Source organism: Arachis ipaensis, chromosome B2 (genome assembly GCF_059453495.1).
Source record: "Arachis ipaensis isolate K30076 ecotype BB chromosome B2, ASM5945349v1, whole genome shotgun sequence".
NCBI lineage: Eukaryota > Viridiplantae > Streptophyta > Magnoliopsida > Fabales > Fabaceae > Arachis > Arachis ipaensis.
The window spans coordinates 97,974,934-97,987,796 of NC_142437.1; the positions used below are offsets into that span (position 1 = coordinate 97,974,934).

At 29.5% G+C, this 12,863-nt stretch overlaps 1 pseudogene; it reads right to left on the reverse strand.

The window, feature by feature from the left end:
- Positions 1-11,061: 11,061 nt before the first annotated feature.
- LOC148574957 (uncharacterized) lies at positions 11,062-12,342 on the reverse strand (annotated as a pseudogene).
- Positions 12,343-12,863: the final 521 nt, after the last annotated feature.

A 12,863-nucleotide genomic window follows, 5' to 3' on the forward strand; every position in this document is an offset into this window, starting at 1 on the left:
AAAAAAAATTATCCGATAAATCTAACATGTGTGGTAAGTATTAACTATAGTTTTTTGTTATAAATTGATTTGGACAATATTTAAATAATCATTCTAATCCAAAAAATAATAATTTTTGAATTTTTAATTACTCACTGGATCTTGCGATCTTTATTTCAATACTATTTACTAGTAAACTAAATAATAACAAATTAAATAATAATTAATTAAATATTTTTTTTCACATTCCCAACTAATCTACACATAAATTCGTAAATTACATTAGCATAACTAATTATATCATAATTGAATTTATGTATGTAAATTAACAATTAACCAAAAAAATTATGAAAAATTCCGTTAACAAATTACTTCATTAATATTTATTAAATGAATTAATAACTAAATTAATATCATCACGTAAAACATATATTATGATGAAAAATAAAATTTCATTAAAATCACAAAAAATCAAAATCAAAATCTTAAACCATCCAACTCTAAACTTTAAATAAAAAATCACAAATCTTAATTTCTTAATCATAAATCCTAAACTATCCAATCCTAACTCTAATCAATCTAATTTTAAACCTTAAACCCTAAAACATTCTTCATCAAATCCTAAACTAAATAACACTAAACTCTAAATACTAAATTATTTTATTCATGAATTTAAAATAAATAAAATAAAATAAAATTTTAAAGGTTTATATTCCAATTTTAATATGTTAATTTTTATTCAAATATTAGGAATATGAAGTAAATAATAATTTATTAGAACTTTTTATAAAGTTTATATTTAAAAACATCAGTTTTTGTTAAAATACTTATTATTTTATAATTTTATGAATGAATTAAAATTAAAAATACAAAAATACAAAAATAAAAAAAATTGTAATCAAAGTGGCAAGAAAAATGAGCTAAATAATTATATAAATAAATAATATCATAATGTATCTAATAATAAATATCGATAATAGTCTAGTTGATCTTTATTAATTGGTTAATATATAAAAGTGACAATATTCATTTTAATAAATAACTTATCGTTCTTTTTTTTATGCTTATTATTATTATTATTATTATTGAAGAATGATTTGAAATATGAAATGTGAAAAGGTTATTATTTTAGTTATGATGTACAATAAAGATTTAATTTGTAAATGAGCTATTGGGCCATTACAAAAAAATTTCAATCAGTCCAGTATCATCTCTATAAATTAGTTATAATGAAAAAATTAATTAGTCAAAATATCTAATCATCACTTGTGTTGTAGGCCTTAACATAATCAGCATAAGAACTTTAAATGACAGAAAATGTCTTTAATGATATTCTCTCTCAACACTTGTCTTATAATAATCTTGACAACAAACACATACAGGTATAGAAAGAATCTTCTTTCTACATCATAGAACTCACCTTACAGTAATTATTAAGAATACGATCAGACATTTTGGAAGAAAAAAAAGGCACTCATCTATGATGAATTTTGCTAATCAAACACGGCTTTTTGAAAAGTATTAATAAGGAGCTGTACAAAAAATATTAAAATAAAAAAATTAATGTGTAGTTATTTTTATGTGAAATTATTAATTAAAAAATATTAAATAATTTAATATATTAGATGAGTTTTGTTACACCTAAAATTGTAAAAGTAATTTTGACAAATAAGTTCAACCAAGTTAACTCTAATTCTTTTTTTTGTTTTTTTTTTTTTTTGTATTTTTTCTTCAACATTTGTATCTTATGTTTTTCATCCTCCTTCTCCTCCTTCTTCTTCTTCTCCTCCTCCTTCTTTTTTATTAATGTGGTTGTTATTGCATTTTTTTCCTTTTCTTCTTTCTATTGATTTTGTAATATTATGTATTTTTTTTCTTTGTTTGATCTTTTTCCCCCAAAAAGAATTTTAAGAAAATGAAATAAGAAGATGAAAAAGAGGAAAAGGAAGAGTTTTGAATTATGCAGAACTTATCAGAATAAAAATACACCGAAAATTTTTTAAAATACACCGAAAGATTTTCAAAATACACCGAAACGAGAATGAAACAGATTTATCAAAATAATAATTCAGATTCAAAATTTCTATACCGAAATTTTGCTACAAAAACACAAAAATGTTTCCTTTAATGCATTTTTTCTTCTTTTTTTCTTATTTCTTTCTTTCTTTTGGTTGAATGAATGTAAGTTCATCCTCTTTCAAGTAATTTTATAGCATTATGTATTTTTTCTCTCTTTCTTTGTTTTTTTATTTTTATTCTTGTTAAGAGAGTAAAATAGGAAGAATCTTGAGAAGGTAAAACAAGAAAAAAAAAAGATGAATAAGAAAAAAAAGATGATGGTGGTGGAAAAGGAGAAAAAGCAGCAGAAGATGAGGAGGAGGAAGAGAAAGAGTTTTGAATTATGCAAAACTTATCAGAATAAAAATTCATCGAAAAATTTTCACTATACACCGAAAAATTTCTAAAATACACCGAAATATTTTCAAAATACACCGAAACGAGAATGGAACAGATTCATCAGAATAATAATTAAGATTTAGAATTCCTATACCAAAAATTTAGGGCAAATCACCGTAATAAGCCAAGAAGAACAAAAATTTACACAAATCCACCAAATTAAATTCTGGTTCAAGAATCTACCAAAGCAGGTTTTTATGTAGTTCGAATTACATGTGTGTGTGCATGTCAATGTAGTTCGAATTGCACTGTTTCGAACTACATAGAAACGTGCTTTGGTGATTCTTGAATCAGAATCTGGTTTGGCAGATTTGTGGTAAATTTTTGTTCTCCTTGACTTATTACGGTGATTCACCCAAAAATTTACTATAAATGCACAAAAATGTTTCCTTTAATACACTTTTTCTTCTTCTTTTTTCCTTATTTCTTTCTTTCTTTTAATTGAATGAATGTAGGTTCATCCTCTTCCAAGTAATTTTATAGCATTATGTGTTTCTTCTTCTTCTTTGTTTGATTTTTTTATTTTTATTCTTGTTAAGAGAGTAAAAAAAAAAACTTGATAAGGTAAAACAAGAAGGAAAATTTGAATAAAAAAAAAAGATGATGATGATGGTGAAAAAGAAGAAGACGCAACAGCAGAAGATGAGGAGGAAGAGGAAAAGTTTTGAATTATGCAGAACTTATCAGAATAAAAATACATCGAAAAATTTTCACAATACATCGAAAGATTTCTAAAATACACCGAAAGATTTCCAAAATACACCGAAACGAGAATAGAACAGATTCATCACAATAATAATTCAAATTCAGAACTCTTACACCAAAAATTTGCTATAAATGCACAAAATGTTTTCTTTAATGCATTTTTTCTTTTTCTTTTTTCTTATTTCTTTCTTTCTTTTAATTGAATGAATGTAGATTCATCCTCTTCCAAAAAATTTTGTAGTATTATGTGTTTCTTCTTCTTTTTTGTTTGATTTTTTTTGTTTTTATTTTTGTTAATAGAGTAAAACAAGAAGACACTTGAGAAGGTAAAACAAGAAAGAAAAGAGATGAATAAGAAAAAAAAAGAAGAAGATGATGATAATGATGATGATGGTGAAAAAGAAGAAGAAGCAATAGCAGAAGATGAGGAGGAGAAAGAGAAAGAGTTTTAAATTATGCAGAACTTATTAAAATAAAAATACACTGAAAATTTTTTACAATATACCGAAAGATTTTCAAAATACACCAAAATGAGAATGGAACATATTCATCACAATAATAATTCATATTCGTAACTCCTATAACAAATTTCTTTATTGATTGTGACACACAAACTCAGTTTGAAAACAACACACAAAAATGACTGAATTATCAACAAATATCCAAATCAATTTTGGATCAAGCAATGTCATCAATATGACAAAAATTCTACGATAACGATAACAATAACAACGACAACGATAACGATAACGATACATATAAGAAGAAGACGACGATGACTATAACGATGATGATCATGATTATGAAGATGATGGAATAGAAGGAGAAAAATGAAGAAAGAAAAGAAGTTCCAATGAAAAAAGAAGGAGGAAGAGGAGGAGATGGTGTTAGAAACGGCGATAACGAAAGAGAAAAATAACGAAAAAGAAGGAAAAGAAGAAGAAGAAGAAGAATCTTGAATGATGAAGAAGAAGAAGTATCATGAGTGATGAAGAAAAAGAAGAAGAACGACATGACGTGAATTAGGTTAAAAAGACTTGTATTTACTTGTTTATATAAATGACTTGTATGTGGAGAATAATTGATATTTGATTAAAAATAATATTAGAAAGACAAAAAAATTTAAATTTATTTTATTTAATATTTATTAATTATTGTAATAATTAATGAATATTAAATAAAATAAATTTTGACCGTCTTTTATTAATTTATTTTAGTTATCAAATATTTTTATTTGATTAAATTATTATTTAATAATTTTAATTAAAAACTTTAAACAAAGACAAATATATTTGAGTTTTTCACCTAAGATGAATGATGGTAAAAATTTAATAGTGAATAAGGTCATTAGCCAACATAACAATGTGAATGCAATAAACTATGCTGAGAAGTCTGTTAGAGAAATTAATATTGTTGTCAAAAATTACAATTTATAATTAAATAAAGGATTTTGTTATAGTGTGTTTTAAAGGTATAGGTTAAAAATAATAATTATTTTTAATGTATAAAAATAATAAATAATACTAAAATTTTTTTATGGTATGTTTAGTATTTGTTTGAACGTTATTAAATTGATAAAAAAATAATTTTTAATAAAAAATATTTTTTTATTTTTGAGGATGTTTGATAAATTTTTAATAGTAAAAATAAAAATATTAAATAAATAAAAAATATCTTTTATGAGAAATTACAATTTATATTTTTTTTAAAAAAATTTTTTTCTTTAAAAAAATATAATTTTTTACATAATAAATAAACAAAAAAAGTATTTTTATATTATTATATTTAAACATAGATAAAAAAATCTTTTTGTATAATATATTCAAAGATAAAATTACTTTTATTTTTTTACAAAATCTTTTAAAAATAAATGACTCAAAAAAATTTTTTTCCTTAAAAATGTATCCAAATATATTCTTTGAGTAATATTATACATCTAAATTTTTTTATTAATAAAATTTTAAATTAAATAATAAAATTTAAAATAATATTAGTTATAACTAATTTTAAATGTGTAATATTATTAAAACCGTTAATCTCTGTCTTTAATGTATAAAATAACAAAACCCTTAAATTAAATACGTTACAATAAAAAAAATACCTTACAATCATCTGCAAATTAAATTTGATTAATTAATAACAAATGGGTCTGAACAGATTGTCTCAAGTAGCGTTTTTTTTTTTTTTTTTTTTTTTTACCAAAGATATGAGACTCAAATCCGCAACCTCTCAATTGAGTATGAGAAGTCTATGCCATTTGAGCTATTTAATCATTGGCTTCAAGTAGCGTTATCTACAAAAATAAAATAAAATAAAATAAAATAAATGACTCAAGAATTATTTTACTTTACCAATATGAGTGATACGTGGTTGTGGTCTCTACAAAAAATAAATTCTCTTAATTTTTTTAATAATAGAAAAAATTAAATGTATTTTTTTATTATTAATTTTATAAATAAAACTAAAAGAATATATAAAAATATTAAAAAATTAAAAATTATATTTTATTTTTTTTAATTTTTTTTTAACAATTGAGATAATTAATTCTTGTCTCTCTTTGATTTGAAAATTATGGCAAGATATAAATTGTTGTAATTTTTTATCTCCTAAAAAAATGAGATAACCATGTTAATTAAGATGTTAATTATGTTCAAAGTTTTGTACAGGATATTGTGCCATATCAAGATATGAATAGGGATGTTAATGGAGGAGAGGAAAGGATGTGGAGAATGCTTCCTTACTTCGCCATGAGAAGATAATTGTTTCCATTTTCATTTTCCGTATTTTTTATATTTTCTGCAGGGCTTTATTCTCCATTTCTCTATGTTAAACATTTATATGAAAATTATAGTAAATAATTACAAAAAAAATAAAAAACAAACTACAAAACATTATTACAAATACAGACGACGAGCAGCGATGCTTTCTAGTAGATGACGAGCAACGAAGAGAGGACGGCACAGTGGAATGCGATGGCAGAGAGGGAAGAATGGGCGCGGCAACAATGACGAGAATGGACGCAATCACGCAGACGCAGGAGGAAAGGGGAAAAAGACGCGCGCTTGAAGAGAGAGAACGACACGGTGAAGCTGTGAGGGTGACGGCGCGGTAACGGTAAGTACTGAGCAGGAGGAGTGGCCAATGGCAACTGACGAGAGGGTATGATGCTATGGTTGTGACTATGGACACAGGAGCTTGGGAACGGCGCTAAGTGGAGTAATAAGAGAGAAGGAAAGACATTCAATAAGACAGGGTTAGGATTTTCAATAGGTGAAATTACTAAAAAGTCCCTATATTAAAAACAAATTAAAGATATTTAAATAAACTCAAGAATCCAAAAAATTACCGGCGACGAAACAGGAATTTCTGTTTGGGTCTCCGCACCTATCTCAAAAAAATCTTAATCTTTATTCCGTTCCCATGAAAAAAATTTTCGCCTTCAAATTTCTATTCGGAACAATTTCCACAAAAATCTCACGCTTGGAAAAATTTTAACATCCTTAAGTATGAAGGTAGACCAACGACTTGAGGCAGATACTGTTGCTAGAAAAAAAGAAGATACTTCTCCGGCTCTTGTTAAGAATAATATAGTCAATGTTATTATGTTAATAAATCATTCATAATCTCACCAAAACAGAAAACCATTCACAATAAATTAAACAAGAACTTTAAATAACCAACACGGTGTCGTATTCACTAAAATCGAAATTGACTTTTCTGGAAAAACAAACTCACAACGACCTTTTCAAAAAATATATTAAATAAATTTAACTAATTAGAAACTTTCAGTTACATAAAATAAATATATTTAATTTTACATTTTTTACTTTTTTAATTCTAAAATGTCCTTTTGAATTAAAGTTTGTTAATTGTATTTAAAAAAGTAAATTTAAATATTTAAAAGACAAATTCTCATATATTTAATCTTTAAAAGAACAAAACAACATTTTGAAATTTGTGAGTTAATTTTAAAAATATTAAGATACTCTCATATGATTAATTAATATTGTTTGAATATATAAGTCATTAGACATCATTAAATATTAAAAATATTAAAATATCGATATAAATTACGTTTAAAAGACTAAAATACAAATTCAGATTTATCTTTTGAAAACTAAATATCTAACTAGTTCATTTCTAAAAGACTAAACAAAGCCTTTTAGGAGTAATTCAAAAAATATTTAAATACCCTTATAAAATTAATAAACATTTTTTATTGAATTAGAAATTAGGAATTTGCGATTAATATAAAAAAAATATTAAAATATCTTTTTATTTAGTTAATTTTGAGAAGATTAAAGTATCTTTTTAGAATTTATTTAAAATATGACTAAAATACTCTTATAAAATTATTGTGTTATTTTCGTTGCAATGGAAAATATAAAAATTTTAATTTTATATTAAAAAGAATAAAATACTATCTCTATACTTCATTTAAAAAAAAAATAGACAAAAGTACACCTGAATTTTCATACAGAGTACAGATGTACTCCTAAATTTTTTTAATGAGTCATTTGTACACACCAAAATAAAATTTTATTGTCAATTCTACCCTTCCGTGGCCTGAGTAATTTTTTCGGCGATAGTGGAGATCAGGTGGCACGATATTGTGTGATGTGGCCAATTTAGAGTGACAAGTGGAAGATAGTTATTACATTATTAAATTTGTTGAAATAAATATAAGAAAATGGCATAATGGAATCACTGTTCATCATCTTCCTTCTCCAATTCCTTCGAACCCTGGGAACCCTAACACAGGGTGGAAAAAAAATTCTTCCTTCATTCTCTTCATTTTTCTCTGTACATCTTCTTTCTGTTTGTCGTAATAGAAGTTTGTAAACTCTAATGTATCAAAATGTCACACTCTCAACGAAGGAAGAATATACCTCATGCTTGTGCCAGTGGTTGTGGTGGCTCATCTTCTGCGCCAAAACATAGGAAGAAGAAGAAGTTCGACTACAACAATGACAAGTGTTCATGATGCAGAATGTGAATTCTAATTTTGTTTACGATGACAAGGATTCATGATGCAGAATGTTGAATTAAGGTGTGATTATTTTATTTGGGCTGATGAAGTTATTGAGGCTGGAAGAGATTGTGAGATTCAGGAGCAGAGTAAAAAAAGCAAATGGAGGTCTGTAGAAAAAAGCAACTGGAAGGTAGAAGAAGAAATGAAAAAGATGTTGCAGACAATTGATGGGATTGATCAAGAGTTGAAGAATATTAGAAAATGAATGCAGTATGTATGCTTAGGGATAAGTATATGTATTCTGTGATTATTTATTAACACATCTCATCAGTAATGGTAATTCTCTCTAAGTAGAAGGGTGTGTTGTCACTTTCATTTCCATCAATATGTGAATACAAATGGTTGTTTTAAGGTTATTAATATAAATGGTTGTTCCAATTTTATTTTTAGTACAATTCATGTGCAACAAAACAACTAAAAAACTAATTCATTATGAATAATAAGTAAGCATAATTATCATAATCTGTCATTAAAAATAAATTGAAATGTAAGTCATGAAATCAAAGGCTTAAAAATATCTTTTTAATTAGTATTTTGAATTTGATTATAAGAAAATCAAAATATCTTTTTAATTAATTTTAAAATAATCAAAATGTTATTTTACAATTAATTTTCAAGAGAACTAATATATTCTTTTAGGGTTAAAGTGGCTTGATTATATTAGAGATTAGAATTATACATAAAGTTGCTTAATTATAAAAGAAGAACTACTTGCATACCACATATGAATTAACTGTTTCATTATTCTCTCGTACTAAGTAAGATAATATATGACTCTATATTTTTAAAAGAGTAAATTACTATTTTTATGTATCAGAGTTTAAAATACTGATAAATTTATCCATAAATAAAAAAAATTTACCATTTTTATCCATAAAAGATATACTTTTGCTAATAAAACTACCCAAATCCTAAAAAATTATTTAAAATTTCCAAAATACACTCTAATATAACCTAACTCTAACTTCTCTTTTTACTCTACACCACCACTCCCACCCGAATCCTTCCTCACTACCAATCTCATCTCCAACCACCACTATCACTGCCATAATTACCATCCCCAAATCCTTCTCTTTAACACTACCATCGAGCAAGGGAAGAAGAGTGACAAAGAAAGCTGAAACAGAGAGACACAAAAAAATGACTTAAAAAAAGAAGTTACTCATCACTGTTGGAAAATTCATTTTGAAGAGGAGTAGCATTCAGATTCAGAATTTCACATTCAAAATTCAAATAACAATGCCTCAATAGAATCATATTTTTACAGATTCAGCAACAAAACTAATAGAACTGCAAATATAAATTCAAATCCTAACAACAGAAGTTGAGCATTCAAATTCAACAATCATAGATCTAAATTTAATAATAAGTTAGATTATGGAGATGCAAAATTAGACAATGAAGCAACAAAAATTAAAAATTGAAAATAAAAAAGACCAAGACGATGACGTATTGCCAAATCTTCGAACCCTTCAGTCCCTAACCTCGAAGCTCCGTGAGTAGCACTTCAAGGTCGAAATGCTGACGCGGAGGTTGTCGTTGGAGACGATCCCAATCAAAGTCTACGACGTTCTTGTAAAAGGCAATACAAAGACCAAGGATTGGGTCATCAAAGCGGAGCTCATGGGAATCGAGAGTGCCACACCCATGTAGGACCTCTTGCATGCTTGCGAAGGGAAGGCAGAGAATGTTCACGACCCTCGTTGATGGAGTGGCAACGATGGGGAACATAAATCTTCGGAAAAGGGTGGTGATGATGCGCAGATCTTATCGCCGCTGTTGTTGGAGATCGCTGGAATCGTTACTGCCAAGCCACCACTATTGTCATTCTATTTTTGCCTTTGACCTGGTATTAAAGAAGGAGGTGGTGATGGCAGTAATGATGATGGCGGTAGTAATAGTGGTAGTTGGGGATGAGAGTGGTGGTGAAAAAGGATTTGGGTGATGGTGGAGTTTAGATGGTAATGGGATTTAGGATTGAGGGAATAGTGGTGTGGAATAAAAAAAAAGTTAGAGTTAGGTTATATTATAAGGTATTTTGAGAATTTTAAATATTTTTTTAGGATTTGGATAGTTTTGTTAGTAAAAGTTCATCTTTAATGGGTAGAATGATAATTTTGTTTATTTGTGGGTAGATTTATCAGCATTCTAAATTTTAATGAGTAAAAATGATAGTTTACTCTTTTTAAAACGTTTCTATGGAGGAATATACTATCCGATAAAAATTCAATTTTAGTATTTTTTTTAATCCTTTAAAATCTCTTTTCTTTCATTTTCTACCCCTCATCTCATTGGTATAACGTTATTACATCATATATATTTGGGTAATTTACGCAAATAAAATGAATAAGCAAAACCTTTACGCAAATACAACATTGACAATTTCCAGACGCAAATGCAACAAACGCAACTATATATAATCTGCTACACCCTGCAGCGGAACTTAATTGCACGTAATCCACTACAAGGTATCGCGGATTACGTTGAGGGTGGGGTTACTCATAAACCGCTACACCTTGTAGCGGTTTATGACCAAATGGCGTTTCTGCATAATCCGCTACACCCTGTAGCGGATTATGAGTATAGTGGTGTTTATATGTTAGGGTTTAAAACCCATGATGCAAAATGCACGAATTGATACAAAATATAATCGTCATTCGCAGTAACTCGTACAAAAATAATACAGGTATAACTACATAACTAATACAGATATAACTGTCACAAGTCGTTAACCCTAACAGAAAATAAATAAGTCATAATTCATACATGGATAACTGTCGGAAATTAAGAGAATCGGACGCTACTGCTGGTCACTGTCAACATCATGGTCGCCTCTGAATGGACCAAGTAGGTGCGAGCCTGTGCCACATCGAGTCGGACGCCTAACCCTAGCCGCTCGCCGATCTCCCGGCGGAGCCTCCTGTGCCCCAACTCCAAATGCAGATGGTGGCGTCCCCCCCATCCCGAACCAAGTGTCATACGGGCTGCCTGCGGGCTCATTCAAGTCGACCGGGAGCTGGGTCTCAGGAACCTGAGTCTCAGGCATATCCGCTGGCTGTGGCCTATACTCCTAGGGTCTGAAGGGCCGCCTGGAATCGGGCTCTGGTACTGATGAACGTCGTCACCCCGTATGATCTCAGCAAAATCTGCAGAGAACTGGGGTCCACCCAACTGATCGTCCAAATCCATGGTGAAAGAAGTGGTAGCAAGATCGGCTAACAGCTGTGTGCTACACCCATGTAGTACCTGAGAGCTAGATACGTGGGTAAAAGGTGTACCACCTATACTAGCCTCCGCGGTGCCACCAACATGAGTGTCTGTAGGGTGCCGACGGGACGATCCTGCCTCGTCATCGTGGTGGACGGGAGATGCTCTCCACCACGAGCAGCCCGTCGTCTAGCAGAAGATCGACGAAGGCGATGATCTGCCTGGCCTCCGTCATCACCACCAACCTGCTCCTCCTGCATCATGTCGTCTAGCCAGTGCCAGTCGCGATCAGTGGCACGTGTACCGATGCGTCGTCTCCGCTCCTAAGTCTGTCATGCACCCGGAAACAGCCTGGCCATCCACGGGCAGTCCGAGCTGGTATGCCACGTCCTGGAGCGTGATAGTACACTCTCCGAATGGCATATAGAAAGTGTGGGTCTCAGGCCGCCACCTCTCGATAAATGCGCTGACCAGAGGTTCATCCAACCAGAACTAATGCGCGTTCAGCCTAGCCAGGTGGTACAACCCAGCCCTCTCTAAGTAAGGTATGATCCTATCATGTAACGGCATATTCTGTTGCCTACGGACGCTATACACACATCGGGTTGTCTGCATTTTCAGAAATAAAGAACACCGGCTTAATTTCTAACAATAGCATCACCAACCAAACTATAGCTTGTATTTCTAGTCTTAAGCTACTTGAGTTTTAAAATTACTAATTTACCTCTCTACCTTGACTATTAAATGTTAAATGTCAAAGTTTATATTTCAAATTTTCATTTTCAAACCAAAACCTAAACTAAGTCTCTATCTATCTAATTAATGAATTACTTCCTTAATATTGAATAAAATATACATTTATTAAAATAGTGTTTGGAAATACAGACACTTACCTCTGCATCGATGGTTCCGGCTATGTGAGCAACGCCGTCGAGCCGGTACAACCGCCGTTCATCCTCCATTCTTCCAAACTACTCAAGAATTTGAATTTTCTCTCCCTTCTCTCTACTTTCTCTCTTTAACTTTCTTTCCAAAATAACTCAAATGATTTCCGCTACAGCCTCACGCGGTATATATAGACACACCACTATACTCATAATCCGCTACAGGGTGTAGCGGATTATGCAGAAACGCCATTTGGTCATAAACCGCTACAGGGTGTAGCGGTTTATGAGTAACCCCGCCTTCAACATAATCCGCGATACCCTGTAGCGGATTACGTGCAATTAAGTTCCGCTGCAGGGTGTAGCAGATTATATATAGTTGCGTTTGTTGTATTTGCGTCTGGAAATTGCCAATGTTGTATTTGCGTAAACGTTTTCTTCAATCATTTTATATGTGTAAATTGCCCTATATATTTAATAATTATTTTCATCTTCTAAAACATACTTTATTTTCGCACAAATATATTACAAAAAGAAAAATATTCGGAAGTATTTTATAAAAATAACAAATCAATAGTCAAACTCAATTCATTACAACA